The sequence below is a fragment of the Chiroxiphia lanceolata genome, unplaced genomic scaffold (genome assembly GCF_009829145.1).
Source record: "Chiroxiphia lanceolata isolate bChiLan1 unplaced genomic scaffold, bChiLan1.pri scaffold_52_arrow_ctg1, whole genome shotgun sequence".
Classification (NCBI taxonomy): Eukaryota; Metazoa; Chordata; class Aves; order Passeriformes; family Pipridae; genus Chiroxiphia; species Chiroxiphia lanceolata.
The window spans coordinates 289,424-309,802 of record NW_022476525.1 but is presented as its reverse complement, the minus strand read 5'-3'; positions in this window follow the sequence as shown (position 1 = coordinate 309,802).

Below are 20,379 nucleotides of genomic sequence, written 5' to 3'. Positions count from 1 at the left end.
AGAGACAGTTCATGAGAGCAGGGGTAGTATCTCCTGGGGCTCCTGCTGCCACACCTAGAGCCTGGATGAAGCTCAGCCCTTGTGGGGTGCCACCTGCTCTGCCATGGCAGAGATACCTCACTGCCTGAGAGATGGACATGGGGAGCTCTGTCCACAGAAGCACATCTCAGAGTTGCATCCAGGGCTTTGCCAGCGTTTAGTACTGTAAATGCAAAGTGACACCGAGACACTCTTTGTTCCACATAACTTCAAAACTCCTGCTGGAGGCTGATGACATTTGTTCCTGCTCATGGTCTCCCACACCAACATCAGGTGTGTTCTCCAGACTTGTCTGTGCAAGGCAAACAGAGACAGCCTGTGTCTCTCCAGAGAAGGCTAAAGAACCTCTGTGGGCTGGGTGAGAAGCCAGTACACAGGGGAATAGATCACACCCTTCCCTTCTGGTCCTTCATGTCCTTCTACGGAGGTGACAGAGATGGGAAAGGGAATGAAAGTTTTGACTGTGTCTCTGAGTGCCCGGCAACCTGCTGGAGATGAGTTGGTTCCAACACATCCAGTTCAGGTGTGACAGGCTGTTCCCTGGTCCTCTGAGCAAGAGGAGAGGAGGAGGGACACAGTAGAGCTCTCCTCACGGAGGTTGCATCTCCATGAAGTCCAAAGCAGGTGAGAGATGCCATGCTACGTCCAAGTTTTCTCTGGGGAAGGTGCTTCGCCCATGCACTGCCTCGCCGTAGCACGGGTGCCACAGCCCCCGACAAAAAAACAAGTGGTCTTTGTCTCCAGCAGAAGTGCTCCTGCTGCCAGCAGGGATGCTCCCCGGGACAGACCAGGAGAGGCTGAGCCCGGAATGCTGAGCCCGTAGGAATGTTCTGCCTGTCCTACCCCTCGACCATTCTCACAAGCGCGTGCCCTGGAGGACAATTCAGGAGTCTTCCCGGGCCAGCAAAGGAGAGATGAAGGGAAGAAACGACGGCAAAGAAAAAAATTCATGGTCTGTCAATCTTGAGCTCCCCGATACCCATCCGCTCCCCTGCCACCCAACCAGACCACAACGACTCTGCGGTGCAAAGTCCCGACCGCCGTCCCGCTGCCGCCGCTCTCGCCTGCCCTCCATATCCAACTCGCACCCGACGAGAGCCTGAGAGGATCCGACGCCGGGCACAGAGCCGGGGTGGAGCGGCTGGAGGAGGGTATTGGAGGGAGAGGAAGACAGAGGAGGGAGAGGAGGTGGCCTGGTCGGAACAGAGAGCCGGGGCTGTCTGGGACAGCGAGAGGTCGGGCGGCGGATCGGCGAATTCGACCCTTGCGGGGAACGGGGCCGACGGTACTGGCCGCGGTTCTGCTCGGGGCACAGGGTTGGCGGCCAGGGATCGTGGCGGCAGCGGCTGGGGTGGCCGTGCAGGTGCATCGAGGCTGCCGTCCTGCCTGGCAGCTTCTTCACAGAGCTCAGTCTCCGAACTATCCTCCCGTCTATCAATCCGTGTGCGCCAGGGCGCAGGAACACAGTACCACGTCCCCAACAGGGGGCCCGGAGAGCCAGAAGAAGGTCCAACGACCGTCTCCCGACCAGGAGAGCAGCCCCTCTGGAGCCCGCAGCTCTCTGGATCCTTTAGCCGGGCGTGCGAAGTGTTCAGGGTTGTGGCCCGGGAGCTGCCGGTAGAAAGGTACAAAATCGCCTATTCGTCGGTTGGCGTGTGAGCACTCGATGGCGGTTTCATTGCCCTCTCTTGTCGCTACCAGTGGGTCCTGCTGCACCTGGGCTCTGCCTGCAGACACTGGTGGGGAGATAAAGAAGAAAAACCGTCAGAAGTGCTTTTTGCACTGCATGTTGTTTCCCAGGAAAAAGGGTAGAGAAACAGTCAGGAACACACGGAGAAGAAATTTAAGAGAATGTCAAGGTGTGCAGTAGTGGAAGTGTCCATTAGAATTTGCTGGAGAGATGAGTGCGGGAAAGAGATGGATTGGTGGAGTCACTGAAGAATGAAAAGCTGCGGGAAAAGCAAAGCAAGAGAGAAAGGAAAATAGGAAAAGCAAAGGACGGACTGCAGGAGTGGCCGTGGCCGCCACGATCCCTGACTGCCAGCCCTGTGTCCCGAGCAGTGCTGAATTCACCAATCCGCCACCCGACCTCTCGCTGCCCCAGACAACCCCGGCTCTCTGCTCCGACCGGGCCGCCTCCTCTCCCTCCTCTGCCTTCCTCTCCCTCCACTACCCTCCTCCGGCAGCTCCGTCCCGGCACTGTGCCCGACACCGACGCTGCTCGGTTTCTCGTCAGGTGCGATTTGGAGGCGGAGGCCAGGCGAGAGAGGCGGCAGTGCGGCGGTGGTCGGGGCTCTGTATCCCGTAGGCGGTGGGGCCGAGTTGGGTGGCAGGGCTGCGGGTTGGTATCGGGGAGCGAAAGATTTACAGGCCATGAGTTCCTTTAACCGCCATCATCTCTTCCCTCACATCCCTCTTCTGCTGGCACGTGGAGACTCCTGAATTGTCCTCCAGGGCACGCGCTTGTGAGAATGGTCGAGAGACACGAGAGGCAGAACATCCGTCTGGGCTCAGCACCCCGGGCTCAGCCTCGCCTGACCTGTCCCGGGGAGCATCCCTGCTGGCAGCAGGAGCACTTCTGCTGGAGACAAAGACCACTTGGTTTTTTGTCGGGGGCTGTGGTACCAGTGCTATGGTGAGGCAGTGCATGGGTGATGCACCTTCCCCAGAGAAAGCTCGGACGTGGCGTGGCACCTCCCGTCTGCTTTGGATTTCATGGAGATGCAGTCTCCATAAGTGAGCTCTGCTGTCTCCCTCCTCCTGCTCCTCTTGCTCGGAGGACCAGGGAACAGCCTGTCACACCTGAACTGAATGTGCTGGAACCAACGCATCTGCAACAGGTTGGGGGGCACTCAGAGGTGCAACCAAAAATTTCATTCTCTTTCCCGTCACTGTCACTCACCTCCGTAGGAAGACTTGAAGGACCACCAGGGCAGGGTGTGATCTGTTGCCATGTGCACTGGAAAACCCAGGTCAACTCCCAGAGCATTCATCCCAGACCTGACAACCAGTCTTGGTTGGCACTCACAATAGAACCACTACTTCCAGCCCTGATTTCTCACCCAGCCCACAGAGGTTCTTTGGTCTTCTCGGAAGGACACGGAAGGACGAAACAGACTGTCTCTGTTTGCATTGCACAGACAAGTCTGGAGCACGCACCTGGTGTTGGTGTGAAGAGATGACCCTGAGCATGTACAAATGTCATCAACCTCCTGCGGGAGACTTGAAGTTACGTGGAACAAAGAGTGTCTCTCTGTCACTTTGTATTTACAGTACTAAACGCTGGCAAAGCCCTGGATGCAGTTCTGAGATGTGCTTCTGTGGACAGAGCTCCCCGTGTCCATCCCTCAGGTTGTGGGGCATCGCTGATAGTGGCAGAGCAGGTGGTGCCCCACAACGGCTGAGGTGCATCCAGGCTCCGGGTGTGGTAGCAGGAGCCCCAGGAGATACTGCCTCTGCTGCCATGAACTGTCTCTCTGTGTGTGTGCAAGACTCGTGTGTCTGAAAACTCTTGTGTGACCGAGTGGTGAGCCCCTGCCAGGGCACCACTGACTCTTGGTCTGCTGGCCATCCACCAGGACCCTAGAGGCCATTTTCCAGTACTGCTATGCAGCATGTCATTCCCAGTCTCTCCGTACATCCGGGGTTGCCCCATCTCAGTGACAGATTCCGGCATGTCCCCTTGTTGAATTTCCTCTGGTTGATGATTGCCCAAACCTCTGATTTGAAGTCTCTCTGCAGGGCCTCCCTCTTCCATGAGGCCCTGGAGTGTCACAATGTCCCCTTGATTCCATGGGAATCTGCAGTGTTCGGTGTTCCATGTGTTACATGAGGCCCCATATTGTCATAATGGCACTGAAATGAGGGAGGATCTCCTTTCTAAAGGACTTAGGAAATCAGAAGTTTTTCTTAGATAAAAATCCTAATCGACAAAGGGATTTGCTTACTTGGCATGGTGGTGGTCTTTTCTTTTAAGACTACAATTAGTTTTAAGAGAGAGAATGTAGATGATACATGGAAACTAATGTGTATGCCCATCTTCAAGAAATTGGCTTACATGCCTCAGAAAACTTGTTTAAAAAGAGATTGTTCTGCTAAGAAGAAAGTCAATTAAACATTGTTTAAGCAAATGGGAAGTTCTAAGACACATGTCTTAGCTGGTCCTAGTACATTTAATTTAGGTCTTAGAGGTCGGATCTCAGTCAGAGATGCTACGAGGCCTGCTAAGCGAGAAGACTACTCTGCGAAAATGACTGCCCCCCCCGAAAAAATGGACGCTAGATGGCAGTCTTGCTCCACGAACACAATCCCAGATGCGCTTTGACCCCAAAATCATAACAGAATCCTGGACTGCTTGTGAAGGGGAGGGTCCCTCAAGTATCACTGTATTTATATTCCGAAATTTATACTGATTCTTTGATTCACGCATGGCAGAGTACCCCCATGAATCCCCAGCTGACATCTTATAGAAATATTCCATCCAATGGTTTCTGGTCATTGGGTTTAATTCTTTTGGTTTACCCCTTTGATTCCATGACGTTCCAAAGATATCCCAGGGTTTGTTTAATTCCATGAGGTACCACACGTCCCAATGACGTCCCTTAATTCCCTGGTTTTCTGCGGTTTCCCAGGGAACATTTGCTTCCATGATACCAGGGCAGTGTCACGATGGTCGCTTGATTCCGAGATTTCCCCCAGTGTCCCAGCAGTCCTTTGCTTCCATGGGACCCTGCAATGTGGGAGTGGGTTGACCTTGTCTGGATGCTAGGTGCCCACCAAACCGCTCTGTCGCTGCCCTTCCCAACCAGACAGGAGAGACAGAAAAAGGTGGAAAATGACTTCTACCTTGAGATCAGGTACTTTACTAAAGCAAAAACCAAAGTTTGTGCATGCATCAGAGAAGAGGAAAATAAAGAGATTTATTCTCTACTTCCCGTCAACAGCCATGCCTGGCCATTTCACGGGAAGCAGGGCCTCACCACACAGAGAGGCCGCTCAGAAGGCAAGTATTGTAAAAAAATGGATTTTCCCCCTTTCCTGTTCTATTCCTGAGCTCTTGTAGCTGGACTGACGCCATATATTCTGCAATGTCCCTTTGGTCCATTTGGCTCAACTGACCTGTCTGTATCCCCTCCCACGATCTTGCCCCCGATTCAAGGGAGGAAGCTGACAAAGTGGATGCTGCGCCATCTCTGCTGAGCAGTTGCCAAAGCACTGGTGTAATTAACCCCTTTGTAGCTCCCAATGCAAAGCATAGCACTGTGACGGCTGCAGTGAGAAAATGAACTCCAGCTCAGACAGACCCAAGACACGTGGGATTCTGAAATGTCTCAGGGTTCCTTTGGTCCATGATGCCCCCTGTGTCACCATGACACAGCTGTCAGACCCGGCAGTAGAAAAATGAATCAAAAAATTCAGAAGAAATCATCTTAAAGTCATGCTAAGCCTGTCTTCTACAGTCCAGAATCTACAGATGTGTGACTGTAGATACTTGGGATGAGGGTAGATGCTCAGAGGAATTCATGGGTTTGATCTAGGAAACCTGTCCCAAAGTCTTCACTACCTTTTCCTCCTTGGACACTTCCTGATGCCCGGAGGAAGCTCATGTCCAACAGCAGCTCCATCCTCCACTTCCTCCTCCGGGCTTCAGCTCTTGTACTTCTGCTTCTTCCTGGGCACCTCCCTGGCTGCCCTCCTGGGCAACGGCCTCATCCTCAGCGCCGTAGCCTGCCACCATCACATGCACACCCCCAAGGACTTCTTCCTGCTCCACCTCTCCCTCACGCACCTGGGCTGCATCTGCACCACTGTCCCCAAAGCCATGGCCAATTCCCTCCCCAACAATTCCCTCCCTGGTTCTTCATGCCAGGGCAGGGACCCTGCTGCCTGCTGGGCTCAGGTCTCATCCTGCCTGGGGAGTTGCCCACAGCTCTGTAGGGAGAAGCTGTCGGTGGGGGAGGGGCCCTAGAGTGGGGGAGGGGTCATAAAGGCTGGGAGGGGCCACAGAATGGGGAGGGGCCATAAAGTGGGGGAGGGACCACAGGGTGGGGGAGGGGTCACAACCCGTACCGGGGGAGGGGCGCGCGGCGGTGATGTCGGGGAGGGGGAGAGGTCAGGGGTGGGGGAGGGGCCTCACCTGATCCCGTGGCCATCGGGACCATGACGGGGTCTGAACCTGGGGGGGACACCCAAGTTTTTCCCAAATTTCCCCTCATTGTCCCCAATTTTTCATCCATTTTTCCCAAATTTCCCCATTTTCCCCAAATTCCACCATTTTTTCCCAATTTTTTCCCAAACTCCCCTAATTTTTCCCAATTTTCCCCCGTTTTTCCTGATTTTTCACCCATTTTCCCCAAATTTCCCACTTTTTTCCCAATTTTCCCTCCATTTCCCCTCAAAATCCCTCATTTTCCCTAATTTCTGACTTTCCCCCCAAATTTCTCTCCATTTTCCCCAAATTCTCCCCATTTTCCCAAATTTCCCCCATTTTTCCCAATTTTCCATATTTTTCTCAATTTTTCTCCCATTTTTCCCAATTTTTCATTTGTGTTCCCCAAATTTCCCACTTTTTCCCCCAATTTTCCCCCATTTTCCCCCAAATTCCCGTTTTTTTCCCCCCATTTTTTCCCACTGGGGAAATTTGGGAAATTTGGAAAACTGGGGGCCCAAAAATCCAAGAAAATAGGGAAAAATGGGGGGAAAATGGGGGAAAAAATCTGGAGAAAAATCTGGGAAAATGTGGAAAAAATGGGGGAAAAAACTGGGAAAATGAGAAAAAATTGGGAAAATGTGGGAAAATGGGGAAAAATGCAGGAAATTCAGGGAAAAATGTGGGGAAAATCCAGGGTAATGGGGAAAAATGGGGGGAGATGTGGGAAATTCTGGGGAAAATGGGGAAAAATCTGGGAAAATGTGGAAAAAATGAGGAAAAATGCAGAAAAAATGAGGAAAAATGAGGAAAAATCTGGAGAAAAATCTGGGAAAATCTGGAGGAAAATCTGGAGAAAAATCTGGGCAAAATCCGGGAAAATGGGGGAAAATCCAGAAAAATGGGGAAATTCTGGGAAAAATGAGGAAAAATCTGGGAAAATGTGGGAAAAATATGGGAAAATATGGGGGAAAATGGGGTAAAATCCGGGAAAATGGAGAAAAATGGTGGAAAATCTGGGAAAATGTGGAAAAAATGGGGAAAAATTCAGGAAAATGGGGGAAACTCTAGCTGGTTTCACATACTAATTGATCATCCAATTCGAAAGTACCCCCCTTACACTGGGGTTACTGGGAGGGTCACTGGGAACTCCTGGGCTCTACTGGGAGGGTTACTGGGAGCTACTGGGGGGGGGTCACTGGGGTTACTGGGATGGTCACTGGGGTTACTGGGGGGGTCTCTGGGGGGTCACTGGGGGTTACTGGGAGCTACTGGGGGGTTGATTGGGGAGGTTACTGGGGTTACTGGGGGGGTTACTGGGGTTACTGGGGGGGGTCACTGGGATGCATTGGGATGGACACTGGGGTTACTGGGAGCTACAGGGGGGTCACTGGGGTTACTGGGAGCTACTGGGCTGGAGATACCGGGGGTGTTACTGGGGTTACTGGGGTTACTGGGAGCTACTGGGAGGGTCATTGGGGGGGTTAGTGGGGTTACTGGGGGGTTAGTGGGAGTTACTGGAGGGGTCACTGGGGATTGAGGTGAGTAACTGGGGTTACTGGGGGGGTCACTGGGGTTACTGGGAGCTACTGGGAGCCACTGGGAGTGGCCCATCCCCCTCCCCCACCCAAGGTGACCCCGAGGACACGGAGGGGAGGAGGGGGGGAGGTCCCACCCCCTCCCAGTCCCTCCCAGTTCTCTCCCAGTCCCTCCCAGTCCCTCCCAGTACTTGAACTGGTCGCACTGGGAGCGGCTCTGGGTCCCCCCCCCCAGTTTGGTCCCCCCGAGGCTATTTTTGGGACCCCGTGATGTCACTGCAGGGGGAGGGACCTCAAGGGGGTGGCCCCTCCCCTCTCCCTTCCCAGTACAGACCAGTAAGGGACCAGTAATGGCCCCTGCCCTCCCAGTTCCACCAGTAAGGCACCAGTAAGGGCTGGGGGGAGCTCGGGGGAGGCTCCAGTTCGACCAGTAAGGGATCAGGGGTGGTGCGAGGCCACACCCCCTTCCCCGTAACGGACCAGTAATGGACTGGGGAGGTCCGGGACCCTCCCAGTAACACCAGTAAGAGCTCAGGGACCCTCCCAGTAACACCAGTAAGAGCTCAGGGACCCTCCCAGTAACACCAGTAACACCAGAAAGAGCTCAGGGACCCTTCCAGTAACACCAGTAAGAGCCCGGGGACCTTCCCAGTAACACCAGTAACACCAGTAAGAGCTCAGGGACCCTCGGAGTAACACCAGTAAGAGCTCAGGGACCTTCCCAGTAACACCAGTAAGAGCTCAGGGACCTTCCCAGTAAGGCCAGTAACATCAGTAAGACCTCAGCGAACCTCCAGTAACACTAGTAAGAGCCCAGTAAGAGCTCAGAGGATGGGGGAGGGGCCTGGGAGGGGGGTTTTTGGGGGTGGGGGAAAGGTCTTGGGTGTGGGGGAGGGACAGGAGGGAGCTCGAGGGTGGGGGAGGGGCAGGAGGTTCTCTGCAAGTGGGGGAGGGACAGGAGGGGACCCTGAAGTTGAGGGAGGGGCAGGAGGTTCCCTGAGGGTGGGGGGGGGCAAGAGGGGACTGCGAGGGTGGGGGAGGGGCAGGAAGGGGGGGAGGGGACTTGGGGTGTCCTTAAAGGTGGGGGGAGGGGCTGAAGGTGAGTCCATCCATAGGAGGGGACACGCCCACCCCAAACCCAATAAGTCCCAGTTGAACTCCCAGTTCAGGGAGGGGGAGAGGAGACCAAAGACACGCCCACTTGGAGAGACCACGCCCACCTTGGGAGGGGACACGCCCACCAGGGAGAGACCACGCCCACCTAAAGAGGAGACACACCCACCCCCAAACCAGTAAGGTGTTTGGTGTGGGAAAAATCTTCGTTCGTATGCAATTTTGGGAGTCTGACTGGCATTTGGGAGACAGGGCTGAAAACAGCAAACAACAGCCCTTATCCCCAGGAAAGAAAACCTGCAACCTTTGGCTTTGTGATCCGGTTGGTGGGCCAGCTTTGGCACTCCATGATCAGTAAGAGCTTTCTGTGTTGGCACCTTTGCTCTGGGAGGAATCTTTGTCTGTATGCAATTTTGGGAGTCGGGCTGGCAGTTGGGAGACACAGTTGAAAACAGGAAACAGCAGCCCTTATCCTTGGGAAAGAAAGACTGCAAGCTTTGGCTTTGTGGTCCAATTGGTGGGGTAGCCTGGGCACTACATGAGCAGCAAGAGCATTCTGTGCTGGTACTTTTGGTCTGGGAGGAATCTTTGTTTGCGTGCAATTTTGGGAGTCGGGCAAGAAGTTGTGAGGCAGATGTGAAAAAAGCCAGCAACAGCTCTTATCACCAGGAAAGAAATCCTGGAAGCTTTTCTTTGCGATTCAGTTTTTCGGTCAGCCCAGATACTCCATGTGCAGCAAGAGGTTTCTCTCCATGTACGTTTGGTGTGGGAGGAATCTTCGTCCGTGTGCAATTTTGGGAGTCGGGTTGTCAGTTGGGAGACAGGGCTGAAAACAGGAAACAACAGCCCTTATGGCCAGGAAAGAAAGACTGAAAACTTTGGCTTTGTAGTTCAGTTTTTGGGCCATACTGGGAACTCCATGGGCACCAAGACCTTTCTGTGTTGGTACCTTTGTACTGGGAGGAAGAACTGAACAGCCTGGCTCAACAACTTCCTCCCAGAACAGAGGTACCAGCACAGAAAGACAAAGCAACACCACCACAAAGCCAAAGCTTCCAGGCTCTCTTTCCTGGGGATAAGGGCTGTTGTTTCCTGTTTTAAGCTCTGCCTCCCAACTGCCAGCCCTACTCCCAAAATTGCATACGGACAAACATTCCTCCCACAGCAAAGGTGCCAGCACAGAAAGCTCTTGCTGCTCATGGAGTCACAAGGGTGGTCCACCAATTGGACCACAAAGCCAAAGGTTGCAGGCTTTCTTTCCTGGGGATAAGGGCTGCTGTTTCCTCTTTTCAGACCTCATCCTAACTGCCGGCCCAACTCCCAAAATTGCATACAAACAAAGATACCTTCCACACCAAAGGTGTCAGAACGGAAAGCTCTTGCTACCTATAGAGTGCTCACCCTGGCACATCAACTGCACTACAAAACCAAAGCTTCCAGTCTTTCTTTCCTGGGGATAAGGGCTGTTGTTACCTGTTTTCAGCCCTGCCTCCCAACTACCAGCCCTTCTCCCAAAATTGCATACAAACAAAGATTCCTCCCACACCAAAGGGGCCAGCACAGAAAGCTCTTCCTGTTCATGGAGTGCCCAGCCTGGCCCACCAAGTGCACCACAAAGCCAAAGCTTCCAGTCTTTCTTTCCTGGCCATAAGGGCTGTTGTTTCCTGCTTTCAAACTTGCCTCCAAGCTGCCAACCCTATTCCCAAAATTTCATACGGACGAAGATTCCTCCCACAACAAAGGTGTCAGCACAGAAAGCTCTGGCTGCTGTTGCAGTCCCCAGCCTGACACACCAACTGCACCACAAAGCCAAAGCTTCCAGGCTTTCTTTCCTGGGGATAAGGGCTGTTTTTTCCTGTTTTCAGATCTGCCTCCCAACTTCCAGCCGAACTCCCAAAATTGCGTAAGGATGAAGATTCCTCCCACAATAAAGCTGCCAGCACAGAAAGCTCTTGCTGCACATGGAGTGTCCAGGCTGGCCCACCAACTGCACCATAAAACCAAAGTTTCCAGGTTTTCTTTCCTGGGAATAAAGGCTGTTGTTTCATGTTTTCAACCCTGCCTCCAAACTGCCAGCCCGAATCCCAAAATTGTATACAAAGATTCCTCTCAGACCAAAGGTGCCCATCCAGAAAGCTCTTGCTGTGCACGTAGTGCGCAGAGTGCTGCACCAACAGCAGCGGAGAGACAGATGGTCAGGCCTTTTCTTCTGGCTGGAAGGGCAATAGTTTGTGGCAGGTCATCCGAGACCCAAAAGTGAATACGGACCAAAATTCCTCCCAGACCAAACGGGTCCGCCCAGAAAGCTCTTGCTCTGCAGGTAGTGCCGAGAGTGCTGCACCAACGGCAGGGGAGAGACGGAGGGTCAGGGCTTTTTTTCCTGGCTGGAAGGGCAGTTGTTGGTGGGCAGAAGCCCGGTTCCTAAATCGGCCGTCTGAGGCTGTGGTGGTTTGAAACTCCCAAGAATCTAATTTTTAAGTTCAAACCCTCCTCTCACAGTTTGCCCCTGTGAGAGGGTTTAGTGATGGTATGGACTTGATATCCTTTCCACCTCATGTGGAGAGTTTTCGGAGAAAACACAACCATTTGTTATTGTGGGAAGGGGAAAATATTTACAAAGGTTTATTTACACACACATATATATTTACATTGAATTAAATTCCTCTTTTCTTTCAATAAAAGTCTATGAAGAAAAGAGAAAAGTCTTTCTGTCACTCCTCAGGCCACAGTTCCTTCATTTCAGTTTTTTGTGGCACTGGTTAGTGTCCTTCATTTTCTGAGGCAGCAGATTTAAGTGTGGCAGTCAGGATTTTGTTCTTACTTTGTGAAAATTCCAAACCCGAGACCGAGCCTTTGGGGGATTTTCCTTGGAGACCTTCACTTCTCTTGTGTTAGAGCATTTAAGGTAGCTTTCAGTTGTCTTACCAGAGCTCCTCTGCTCTTTCTCAGCTTGCTAGCGTGGTAGCAGCAGCAGCAGCAGAGGGCACGGCCACCTCTTCTGCATTCCATCCTGGCTCAGCTCTCTGGACAACTCCAGGTTTTCAGCTCCTTTCTCCCTCTCTCTAGCTGCTGCTGCATTTCGGGACTCCCTAAGGGTTTGGAGGTCTACCCCTCTTCAGGAAGTCTCTGGGTTTTGGGAAAGTAATAGAGTCTTACCCCAAACCAGCTCTGTTGAGTTTTCCTCTGTTTTGTTTCCAACTCTCCCTCCTGCAGGAACATCTCTGCGTCTTTCAGCCGGTTTCACGTTATCTCACTGCTACTGGCTATCTTTTTGGCTTTCAACCATCACTGTCTCTGTTCAGGACTGCTCCGCTGCCGTTTTCAATGTCTTCTGCTTCTAAACGATCTTCGCCACCTTCTCTTCCGTTTCTGGGGGTATGTAATTTCTGTAGGGAGCACATGGACTATTGATTGGTCCAGTATTATCAGTGGGGCAAACCATTACTACCTCAGAGAAAAGGTTTTTCAAAACACCACAGAGACCCAAAAGTGAATATGGACGAAGATTCCTCCCAGACCAAAGGTACATGCCCAGAAAGCTCTTGCTCTGCACGTAGTGCCGAGAGTGCTGCATCAACGACAGGAGAGAGACGAAGGGTCAGGCCTTTTTTTCCTGGCTGCAAGGGCAGTGGTTGATGGGCAGGAACCCCATTTCTAAATAGAGCATCCGAGGCCCAAAACTGAATATGGACAAAGATTCCTCCCAGATCAAAGGAGCCTGCCCAGAAAGCTCTTGCTGTGCACATAGTGCCCAGAGTGCTGCACCAACGGCAGCTGAGAGATTGAGAGTCAGGGCTTTTCTTCCTGCCTGTCAGGGAGCCTGTCGTGGGCAGGAGCCCCTTCCTAAATCAGTCGCCCAAGGGCCAAAAGTGACTACAGACAAAGGTTCCTCCCAGACCAAAGGGGCCCGTCCAGAAAACTCTTGCTGTGCACGTAGTGCTGTATTAGGGAGAGGTTCGAGGATACACTGGAATGTGAAAAACTCCACACAGTTGCTATGTAACAAAGTAACTATTTATTACAAAAGGTGGTTAATAGTGAAAAAAAGGTACTCAAGTGAAAGGGATTAGGAAGGGGGAAGTGAACAAAAAGAATCCAAAGAGGAAGACAAAACACCCTACTCACCCAGGTGTCACTTATAAGATAGTTTTACCCACTCTAATTGCTTATAAGGCCCTCTGCAGCAGCTGCGTTTTCCAAAAGATTGGCAGGCTCCCACTCCAGCAGGCGTCCCCGCTAAAAGCAACTTGGTCCTTCGTGTAGAGTTGGCCCCAAGCACGGAAAACGTGTCTGCTTTTATACAATTAATTGAGTACACCTGTCTGGGGAGGTGTGGCCAGTACTGCCCTGTCAGGGGTGCTCAATCCCACCCTCTTGGTTATGTAAGTGCACTCCTTCTGCACATGCGTGAGAACTTTGGAAATCCCCCCATGCATGTGCAGTGTGTCCTGGGGGTCTTTCTTAATTGAGTCTGGGGGCGAACCTTCCTCACTTCATCATCACTTCAAATGCCCTTGACGAGCCAATCACAAAAGACCAATTAAAACAGTTTATAAAAGAAGTGTTCTTCAAGGACAACTTTCTCGTTTATCAGTGTTTGTTTTCCCATAACTTGGCAGTGAAAGAGCAAAACTTTCACAGGTGGCAGAGCCAAACACAGACCAAAAGTATCAGCATAAATTCACCCTGATACAACTGCACAGAAAAGACAGACCTGACCCTCTGTTTCTTACCTGCCGTTGGTGCAGCACTCTTGGCACTATGTGCAGAGCAAGAGCTTTCTGGACTGGCACCTTTGGTCTGGGAGGAATCTTCATCCGTATTCAATTTTGACCCGCAGACGACCGAGTTCTGTGCTGCCCTCCTGCCCACAAACAGCTGCCCTTCTAGGTAGGAAAGAAAGACCTTACCCTCTCTCTTGCACCTGCTGTTGGTGAGCCACTCTCGGCACTACGTGCACAGCAAGAGCTTTCTAGGCAGGCCCCTTTGGTCTGGGAGGAATCTTCATCCATGTTGAGTTTTGGGCTTCGGATGGCCTAATTTGGAGCAGCACTCCTGGCTGCGAGGGACTGCCTTTCCAGCTAGGAAAGAAAGGTCTGACCTTTCATCTCTTACATGCTGTTAGTGCAGCACTCTCGGCACTACGTGCACAGCAAGAGCTATGCAGGAGGGTATCTCTGGTCTGGGAGGAATCTTCATCCATATTCAGTTTTGGCCCTCGACGGCCGAATTGGGCTCAGGGCTCCTGGCCACAAACGACTGCCTGTCCAGCCAAGAAAAAAAACCCTGACCCTCCGTCTCTCACCTGCCATTGGTGCAGCACTCTGGGCACTATGTGCAGAGCAAGAGCTTTCTGGGCGGGCATCTTTGGTCTGGGAGGAGTCTTGGTCCATATTCAAGTTTTACCTTAGTACAACCGATTTAGGAACGAAGCTCCTGCCCGCGTACGATTGTCCTTCCAGCCAGGAAAGAAAGACCTGACCCTCCGTTTCTCACCTGCCATTGATGCACCACTCTTACCAGTATAGGCACAGCAAGAACTTTCTGGGGGTAGGCACCTTTATTGTGGGGGGAATCTTCATCTGTATTGAATTTCTGCCCTTGGATGGCTGATTTCATTGCAACACTCCTGCCTACCAATGACTGCCCTTCCAGGCAGGAAAAAAGACCTGATCCTCTGTCTCTCCCCTGTTGTTGGTGCAGCATTCTGGGCACTACGTATACAGCAAGAGCCTTCTGGGTGTGTACCTTTGGTCTGGGAGGAATCTTCATCCGTATTCACTTTTGACCCTTGGATGACCGAGTGTGACGCGGCACTCCTGTCCAGGAACAGCTTCCTTTCCAGCCAGGAAAGAAAGACCTGACCGTCCGTCTCTCTCCTGCCGTTGGTGCAGCACTCTCTGCATTATGTTCAGAGTAAGAGCTTTCTGGGTGGACCTCTTTGGTCTGGGAGGAATCTTTGTCCGTAGTCACTTTTGGCCCTCGATGGGTTATTTTGGCCCCATGCTCCTGCCCACGAATGACTGCCTTTCCAGCCAGGAAAAAATGGTCTGACCCTCTGTCTCTCCCCTGCCGTTGGTGCAGCACTCTGGGCACTATGTGCACAACAAGAGCTTTCTGGGCGGGCCCGTTTGGTCTGGGAGGAATCTTCGTCCATATTGACGTTTGGCCCTCGGGTGGACGATTTCGGCGTGGTGCTCCTTCTGACCAACAACTTCCCATCCAGCTGGGAAAAAAAGGCCCTGACCCTCCGTCTCTCCCCTGCCATTGTTGCAGCATTCTCGACACTACGTGCAGAGCAAGAGCTTTCTGGATGGGCACCTTTGGTCTGGGAGGAATCTTCGTCCATATTCAATTATGGCCCTTGGATGGCTGATTTCAACTCGACACTCCTGCCCGCAAACGAGTGCCCTTCCAGCCACGAAAAAAAGCCCTCACTCTCCATCTCTCACCTGCCGTTGGTGCGTCACTCTCAGCACTACGTGCACAAGAAGTGCTTTCTGGGTGGGCACCTTTGGTCTAGGAGGAATCTTCCTTGGTGTACAATTCTGGGAGTTGGGCTGGCTCTTTGGAGGTAGGGCTAAAAAAAGAAACAACGGTCCTTATCCCCAGGAAAGAAAACCTGTAAGCTTTGGCTTTCTGGTGCAGTGTGTGGGCCAGCCTGGGCACTCCATGGGCAGCAAGGGCTTTCTGTGCTGACACCTTTGGTCTCGGAGTAATTTTGTCCATATGCAGTTTTGGGATTTGGGCTGGCAGTTCAGAGGCATGTCTGTGTCTGGTTATTAATATAATAAAGGGAGCAGTCTTACTTCCAGTTGCAGTGCAACCAAAAATGATTTATTTCAAAAAGCAGTTCTCTTTTCTTCCCTTGGGAACACGTGATCTAGTAACCAACGGGGATGCAGATACACACGCATGTGTCCAGGACCTCTAATCCCAGGATGCCTCCCTTACATCCCTTGGACACGCCTCCTACATCTCTCCCATTCCAAATATTTAAGACAGTCACGAAAACATTGCAAAAACAACAGTGCAATTAACAAAACAATACATTATAAAACTACCATAGCATTGCAGTTACCTAGCACACCGTTTGCTCTGGTTTCTTAACAACTTATATATCTATTGTAAATGTTGTCTTAAACCTTTTTAAAACTTTCTTATATTACCTTAAACCTTTATTCTCCTAAGGGGTACAGTGCAACTTGGAAAAACAACTTTATTAGCTTAAGGGCCTTAGCCCAACTGTGTAATACTTATGAACTCGTAACCTTTTTTAGTTTCAGGGTTTATATAAACTGGGAAATTCAACTTTATTTCAAAAACAAGGGAAACGTAGCAAGCTAAATTCTCTTACAGTGACCATGTGGCTGAGGTAGTGTTACTCTTGTAAGGTGTTTTGTGTGTAAGGCGTTAGTTGATTAAGGTGCTTTATACAGTCATACCGTTCTTTTATTCATTCACTCACACTCACACTGATGGGCCGTCATTCCACTCATCACACATACACTCATGGGTTTTGTATAGACTCTGCATTTCACCACATTGGTCATCTTTAAGGTGTAAACCTGGAATGTAAACATTATTACCAAATGGTAAACATAACTGTGTTTATAAATTCTACATTACTCTGGTTCTTGCTGCTGTGACTGTGTACTTAGGTAGGGTCTGACGTATCTGGAAGGAACTCAATTCAGCTCTTTTCCTGTAGAAACCCATGCATAACCCCTCCCCCATGCCACAAGATCCATCGGTCCTGCCCACTGCTCTGAAATCAGATCTTTTATCATGACTGGTGGTTTGGGAGAGGAGAAAGCCTGAGGTCCACGTTACCTTTCGTACCTGCTTTTTTCAGCACTATCACAATTTTAAAAATTTATGACATGTGGTTTTCCACAGACGTTCTTGTGGGCTACAGACGGATTCCCCCTTTTTCTGTTTTGTTAACATGTCTTTTAGGGTGTGATGTGCCCTTTCCACTATAGCCTGCCTAGTAGGGGAGTGTGGAATGCCAGTAGTGTGAGAAATTCTCCAATTTGACAGGAAAGTTCTTACCTTTTCTGATATAAAGGTAGACCTATTGTCGGTCTTTATTTGTTTTGGGGTACCCAGGGTCACAAAACAACTAAGCCAGTGTCTTATTACATCCTTGGCCTCTTCCCCAGTATGTGCAGTGGCAGTTATGTATTGTGAGTGGGTGTCAACTGTGACACGTACATATATGCTATGTGCATGATATCTGTTTGCCATATCTCATTTGCCATTAATCCTCTGGGGTTAACACCTTCCTGAGATGGCATGGGGGTTATCTGTTGGCAGTCTGGCATGACATGATTATGTCTCGAGCCTGATTGAGTGTGATTTGAAACTGTCTCTTCAGTGAACGTGCGTTCTGGTGAAAAAATGAATGAGACAATTTCACTTGCTCTAAGACTCTGGGCACAGTGTTGAACATTTCTGCGGCATCAGCCCTTCAGTTCCCTTCTGCTATTGGCCCTGGCATTTCTCTGTGTGATCTTGTGTGCGATCTTGTGTGCATTATGTAAAAGTCAAACCTCCTGTGATTAACGAGAAACCATACGAAACGCATTTCAAAAAACAAGTGAGGGTTAGCAACATCTCGAAGGAATGAACTTTCAAGACGGGAAACTAACCCTGCTGCGTAACAGGAATCTGTAACAATATTAACTGGTTGTTCTGAAAACCTTCCCAAGGCAATACATATAGTAGCCAGTTCCAGAACCTGTACAGAACCTTGGTTTATGGTCTGTACCTCTCGTTCCCATTGTCCCATATCAGGGTTTACCCATGTCACTGCAGCTTTTCTGGTCGGCCCAGATGCATCAGTGAAGACCGTGAGGCCTTTTACTCATTCATGTTTGCATCTGGTTGTGGTTTTTAGGGGTAAATTACTGATTTCTGCCCACAGTCTGTGTTTGGGAAAATGAATGGAAATGTCACAGTCAAAGTCTGCCAAGGCAGCTTGGAATCCTGCATCTTTGGCTAGCATCCAGTTGAGGTTTTCCTTAGTAGCTGGGATGTAGATGGTTGCAGAGTCTCGTCTGTCCAGCTCCTGTAGCCGTCCTCTGCCTTTAATGACAAGTTTGGCAAACATTTCATTAGTAGTCCACACAGTTTTAGGTGGTGTATGAGGCAGAAACAGTCATTCTAGGACCCTCAGTGGATCTTTTTCAATCTGATCCCACTGAAACAAAACTGCAAATGGCAGGTACCTGCTGGGAATAATAGCAAGGCAGATTTGCAGTTCAGGATTTCTCCTCCTGCCTTGTTTGGCTTTGATTACCTTGGCACGTGTTTCTAACACCTGCTTTGCCTCTGCAGTCAGAGACCTGCTAGATGTTAGGTCTGAGTCCCCCTTAAGCAGCTCAAATAGAGGGTGTAACTCCTCTACGGTTAGGCCCAAAATAGGTCTTAGCCAATTGATGGTTTCCAGAAGTTTTTGCAGTTCATGTAAGGTTTAGGTGTTTTTTACCTTGAGCTGCAGTGGCTGTAGAGAAATTTCCTATTGCGTGATTTTCCATCCAAGGTATGTCCAGGGCTGCGATCACTGGATTTCTCTGGAGCGACCTGTAACCCTGCATCTTGGGCAGCATTGGTTAGAGTAGTAACAACAGATTGCAACTCAGTCTCTGTGGCCGTGGTTATTAATATGTCATCCATGAAATCGTATATGATTGTTGAGGGAAAACATCTTCTGATGGGGTGAATAGTGTTTGCCACTACCGTTTGACATATTGTTGGGTTACTTTGCATCCCCTGAGGAAGGACAACCCAGTGATACCTCTGCATGGGCTGTGCATTGTTCAGGGCGGGGATAGAAAAAGCAAACCTTGGAGCATCCTGAGGGTGTAGAAAAATGGTAAAGAAGCAGTCCTTTAAGTCAATTACCATTAATGGCCACCCTGCGGGAAGCATAGCAGGTGAGGGGAGTCCAGGCTGCAATGCTCCCAAGGGCTCTGTTACTGCGTTAACTGCTCGTAAGTCCTGCAACATTCTCCACTGCCACTTTTTTGGGGGATACAGAATACAGGGGTATTCCAGGGACTGATTGTCAGCACGATATGACCTGTTTCAAGCTGCTCCTTTGCAAGCTCTCTCAGATGGACAAACCGTTCCTGTTTCATGGACCATTGATCTAACCAGACTGGCTGCTCGCTTTTCCAGATCAGTTTAATCTGTCCTTGGGACAACTGGTCAATGGCCCCTATTGAAAAACCTGGTTGCTTGCAGAAGCAATTTGCATGACTGTGCCAAACTGCCCGAGAACATCCTGTCTCCACAATGTACATGAAATGGGAGCAACAAAAGGAGCGATTTTGGCTACTTGTCCCTCAGGGCCCACCACTGTGCATATTTGAGCACTCTGTCTGGGCCTTTGTGTGCCTCCCACTCCCTGAATGGTTGCAGCTGAGCAAACAGTAGGACAGTCAAGTGGTCATTCAGAGTCCTTTATTATGGAAACATCGGCTCCTGTGTCCACTAAGCCTGTCCACTAAGCCTGTAAATCGGTGTCCATCAACCTGACACGTCATGTAAGGCTGTGTGGCTGTAATGGCTGTGGCCCAGTAGATCTGTGGTTGGTCTGTGCTCCCGAAAGCCCCTGAACCCCGCTCCCCCTCCCCTGCAGGAGACGCGCTGTAGAAGGGGATTAGTTGGGCAATTTTTTGTCCCTTAGGGATGAAACAACGGGGTGCAGGTGTCCAGGCCATGATGTGAATTTCACTATTGGAGTAGGAGTCTATTACTCCAGGGAGCACAAATAAACCCATTCTGGTGGTAGATCTCCCCATTAGTAGTGCATGCACCTCTCGATTCAAAGGACCCCAACACCCCGTAGGGATTAGTACTACATCAGTGGAAGTTATGATGACTGGTTCTCAGTTAAATAAATCCAGCCCAGCGCTGGCTGAGGTGGAGGGGCACAAATGGCATGTTCCCGTGATTCACATTTATTTGTTGTGCCGGGGCGCGCGATCCCGCCCCCCATTTCCAGTTTCTCTGTTGCGAGGAGGTTTTTGGCCCCCTCCTCCCGTGTAGGTACTCGTGGCTTACTGCTGCAGAGGGTCTCCTTGGGCAATCCCTTTGGAAGTGATCGCGGCACCACACCTAAAGCAACCATTTCTGGGTCGTGCTCCTTCCTGCACTCTTAGCTGGGCACTTAAGGCTGTGGCTAAAGAGGCAGATTGGTGCTCCACGGAGCCAACCCCTTGACAGGCTCAAACCAGCTCGGCTATGCTACAGCTCTCCCTTTTAGGAAGGGCCTGCAAAGCTCTTTTACAATCTGGGTTTGAGTTTTCAAAGGCCAGTTGCCTAAGAAGCACTTCCCTAGCTTCATCGTGCTCAATCTGCCTGTTCAAAGCAGCTTGCAGTCAATCAAGGAAATGAGAAAAGGGTTCAGTAACACTTGTAACACTTTTGTAAAGGACAGATTGCTATCTCTGTCTTTAGTGGGTAGTTTCCTCATGGCTCTCAAAGTCAATTTTGCAATCACCTTGTATACCTCCTGTGGATACCCTGTTT